Source organism: Suncus etruscus, chromosome 3 (assembly GCF_024139225.1).
Source record: "Suncus etruscus isolate mSunEtr1 chromosome 3, mSunEtr1.pri.cur, whole genome shotgun sequence".
In the NCBI taxonomy this organism is placed as follows: Eukaryota; Metazoa; Chordata; class Mammalia; order Eulipotyphla; family Soricidae; genus Suncus; species Suncus etruscus.
In genome coordinates this window covers 88,663,556-88,668,758 of record NC_064850.1, presented here as the reverse complement: position 1 = coordinate 88,668,758, position 5,203 = coordinate 88,663,556, and the positions used below count along the sequence as shown (strand labels likewise).

At 31.9% G+C, this 5,203-nt stretch overlaps 1 non-coding gene across 1 annotated transcript; it reads right to left on the bottom strand.

Moving 5' to 3' along the window:
- Nucleotides 1-448: 448 nt before the first annotated feature.
- On the bottom strand, nucleotides 449-586 carry LOC126005494 (U4 spliceosomal RNA). The gene has a single exon (XR_007494551.1). It is a non-coding gene; the product is annotated as a U4 spliceosomal RNA (small nuclear RNA).
- Nucleotides 587-5,203: the final 4,617 nt, after the last annotated feature.

Below are 5,203 nucleotides of genomic sequence, written 5' to 3'. Positions count from 1 at the left end.
GCAACACCGGCTGTGGCCCAAAATCCAAAACAAAAAACAAAAACAAAAAAGGGATGTTTAAAGTGTTGGGGATAGAACTCAGGTCAGTCACATACAGGGAAAGCAATTACCTATTGTTTTATCTCTTCAGACTTTGGGGTCAATTTAAAGTGTTTATTATTATAGATGATATGATTATAATAGTGTTAACAATTAAAATATTGATGTATAAATTTACTGTACCCAGCATCTTTGTAGTTAGCTTAATGATGATTACCACACTATTCTAAATGTTTTGCGCATCTGTTTGGTCTGCAGAGACATAAATTTGATGCTCAGCATACTATGATAACAGAATTAATACACAAGATGTGATGAACTAGTTGAGTAGCATGTGTGGGACAGAGTACTTATTCTGAGATGAGTCACTATTGTCATATACATACTGCCTCAAATTACAAGGGAGGTGTCATGGGATTAATACAAATTCATTTTATTCTACTTAAAGTCCAAGGCATATGTTTTTTGTTTTTTAATTTTTTTTAATTAGCAATAATCACGCCTTGGATAAACCTCATTGGCTATGATCCTGCCACTGCGCAAAGCCGGCATATGTTTTCAATAGTACACTTACTGTTCTCCAGTGGTATATTCATTGTAATGTTTATATTTGAAAAAAAAACTCTTAATATCATAGTTTATAGTATGATGTAAAAAAAACTATAAAATACCAACTGTTGATTTTTAAGAATAGGCTACAATTTTATATGTGTTACTAACTAGCATTGTCCCAACAAGTTGTGACAAGTTCTAGTGGTAGGTTCTAGTAGATGAAATGAAATATTATCACACAGACCACTAGTGCTCTTTTCCAGCTGAAGTTGTCATATCTCTGATAGAAACACCTGTAGAAACAGGAATGTCGGGTTCTGTGTAGAACCTCTTATTATCCATTTTACACACCACCTCCTACTTTAATTATTCCTGGTGTACACACATATATCCAGCTTCTGACCCCTCCACAATAGTGACCTGGATTTATACATATACAATCTCCCTTCCCTTGCTCAGTTCTGCTATCAAATTGTAATGTTAGCCCATCAATCTGGGTATATACATATAAACTTAGTTTGTACTTATATGATTGACTGAAAGTTCAAACTGTTATAATTGTCACTCCTCTCCTACAATTGCCTCAGATCATTGCCTCTTAATAATTTCTGCTTTTATTGGTTTATGGAACAAACCAATTAGATGTCATATAGGGAAGTAGCTGAAGGCTTGAATCATCCAGACCTCCCCACTCATTTCCTTATAATTTGGTCTCTATCCTTTTACTTCCTCTTCTGGACCTTCTTTTATGATTTCTTCCTAATCTGTTCCCTCTCTTCTTATTTTCTCTGTAGCAGAATCACAACATAAGGGAAGTCACTTAGCCTATTTTGGTTTATTATGTCAACTAAAACTTACAGTGTTGTATGATTTCTAATAACAAATTGATTTCTAAATTCAATTTTATAATATTGTAATTACAATAGAAAATTCCCAATAAGGTTCATTTAAAGAATACTATATATTATTATCTATGGTAAGTTTAGCATTTTAAGTCAAAAGAAGACAAGTTTAACAGAATTATAATGGCAGTTAATTATGACAATTTCACATGTCCTACTGCAGATTACACTTTTTAAAGTATAAGGTTTGCTTTTTATTACAGAAAAGTTTGCAAGATTTACTTTTCACTAGTCTGCTCTGGTATGTTTCTAATGATAACAATCACTTGGATTGATAATCATCAGCATGTATACTTTGTCGTATTTCTCATAGGCTGTGCCCAACTCAATGTAATTGCCACTGTAGTGATGGACAGCATTACTAGCCAACATAGCACAATACCCAATTTCAGATTTTCTGAGTTCCTGGCAGTTACTTTTATGATCAGTTTTGCTTTGTCTTGCCTGATCATTTTCAGTTTATGCTTATAGCCAAGCACTATTTGTGGTTTTCATCACCAGCTGGAATCAGCAGGTTCAGACTCTTGCAATTTTTGCTCTTTGCAGCCGCCATACTTTTGTTTTATGTGCAGGACAGCCACAATCAATAGCATCCCCCAGGATGGCCAGGGGGAGAGAAAAGGACAAACAAAATGTGTTTTTTAGATGGCAAACTACCATAGAGATGTTTCCTGGAAGGGCAAAAGCAGGTGTTCCCAAAACATAAGAGTTCATACAATATAGAGAGCTTGTAGCTGTTCTATGCTCACAGACCTAAATGTTGATATTTTGAAGATTTTAATTAAAATTCAATTTAACTTGTCATAAAATCCACCTATTTTAAATGGACGATTCAATGACATTTTGCAAATTGTAATTATTGTGCAAGAATCCCATCATAATTTCTGTACCCAAAAAATAAAGGTTCATCTCCATTTGTGGAAAATTGTTCTTTTAACATCCATTTACAGGCAGCCATTAGTATACTTTTGTACTATGAACTTGTCTTTCTTGGAAATTTTATTGAATTTTTATTATATAACACATCATATTTTGCGTTCTATTCCTTCATTCAGCAAAATATGTTTATGTCACAACTTTGTATGTATACATTTCTTTGTATGAACAATCCACATTCCATTTATCTCTTCCTCTCTTGATGGACATTTGGGTTGCTTCCACTTTTGTATTGTTAGAAATAATGCTACTGAGAATACACACATTTAATCTTTGTGGGCAGAGTTTGTGACATTTCTTTGGGGTATATATACCTATTAAAGGATTCATTTATTTTTAGCTATAAAATTGTGTCCAGAGTGGCTCCATCATTTTTGTTTTCACCAGCAATGTGTGCATGATCACATTCCTTCACATTCTTCACAAAGCTTATCTAACATGTCTCCACAGATTCTAATAGGTAGTGAGAAAAATTAATTGGGGACTCTCTGACTCCAACTTCAGAAAATCCTGTGTCTTACTGATATTGAACTTTTGCATCAGTGACCATTGAAACAATTTTTTTCTAGACTAAACTCTTACTGATGATGGCTGTACATAAATTTATTTTTAGCAGAATAGATATATGCCATTCAAGTTCATAATCAAGTCAACCCCCCAAAAAATTCCATAAACAAAACTACCCTTTCATTACAGTTCACTTCATTGCACAAATGCCACTTAATACATTGCTATATGCCTTAGAAGCATCCCAGAAAATAATCAAATATTTTATATGAATCTAACATTTTACTTGTGAAAAACATTACAAGCAAGAAAATTCTGTCTTATTTAGGAAAAATATGCTATCATTTATTGCTATATTTATTTTAAGGGCTTTTTACGGCTTTACTGCCATCCAAATGTAATGAATAATAAAATAAATGTACACTGTAATTTTTAGAATCCATATTAAATATATTAAAATCTTAGCAAATAATTAGTAAATAAATATTCCCTAAATAAATTTATTTTAGGGATATAAAATGATACAAAACAATATTTAAGGCTGAAATAAAAATTTATCCATTTTAAAAGTGGATTCCATTTCTTCATAACTATAAGCTTTGAACGCCATTTTATTGTATTATTTCATAGAAGTAAGTTGGTTCAGTGAAATTGTCACTAAAGAAAATACAAAATTAGCACCAGATTACTAAAATGCAGATAGCTACAATATTTCCAATATGTACAATCTTCCTTTATAATATACACATATATACAACTAATAAATAACATTTAAGGCCAAAGCACTGTGAAATCTTGTAAAGTCAGTTTCTAGTGTTATATCAATTTAATTCATCTTAAATCTATGAACCCTTGGTCAAAACCCAAACCCAGAAATTTACTAAATTAGCAATAGAAGGGGATGCCAGCAACAAATATACATTATTTTATTATTTTGAGTTAAATCATTTCAACTTGCTCTTTTTTTTAACCACAACATTCATCTTACTTTATATAGGCACAACCATATTTCTCAAATGAATTTCTATAGTTCTGACACTTCTAGGCCAATGTCCCATCCCATACATTCCAATATATCTCTTTATCCTTTACCTTTTAAACCAGGCTGAAAAATAAAACATGCATGCAGAGCTTCATGTGTGAGAATGTTTTAAGATACTAACATGTTTATAGTTCATTTTACTAGCAATAGTCTAAAATGTAATATTCATAATTTTATATTAATATATAGAAAATCATACTAAAATATAAAATTTAGCTTACAAATATATTACTGGTTTCTATCTAGTTGTTAAAAATAACTTTCATGGAATTTCATGTGGCTATGGGCAACTGAGGACTCTAATGATTGCTCTCAAATTCTTTTTTTTTTTTTTTTTTTTGGTTTTTGGGCCACACCCGTTTGACGCTCAGGGGTTACTCCTGGCTATGTGCTCAGAAATCGCCCCTGGCTTGGGGGGACCATATGGGACGCCGGGGGATCGAACCGCGGTCCTTCCTTGGCTAGCGCTTGCAAGGCAGACACCTTACCTCCAGCGCCACCTACCCGGCCCCTGCTCTCAAATTCTTTATCAACTCATCTCTGTAACTTTTTATCTCTTAATAAAATGGTTCTTGTTTAAAATTTGTGGCCATCTGCATGACACAAAATTATATTTTTCTATTAAATCAAAGATAAAAGAGATCCCCCAATAAGATTGATATAAACCAAAAATGGAGTATTAACTACTGGATACTAAATGACTCAAATATTAAATGTAAGTTTGAAAATGTTAAAATAAAATTACACATAATTTTTCCTCTATAGTTAAAGTTACATGTCATTCAAGCATTGTAGACTCTTTTGAATTACCTAGACAGAAAACTGTTAAAATAGAATCTTAAGATAAAGCAAGAAAAGGAGTAGAGAATCTTAAACATTGGACTGTAAAGATTACTACATATCTTATGAAATTTTAAACAAAATTATTATGTAACCAATTACAGAGAGTGTTTTAAGGGGTTAGTGGGTTTTCAAATCTATTCTCCATTCTTTATCTTGGGCAATTTATGTCAAATGGTAAAAGGATGATCATTACCACAGAAATCAGGTGTTTAAACTCTTAAATTAATGGGTCTATATTATACTACAAAAATTCATCTTCTGATTTCTAAGAGAAGGTATAAGTAGGAATATACAAAATATAAGTTATAGTAGTAGTTTCTAGCCATTTTTTAAGTTATAACTATATTCATTACATGAAGAAGTTTTAATTTTTACCATAGGC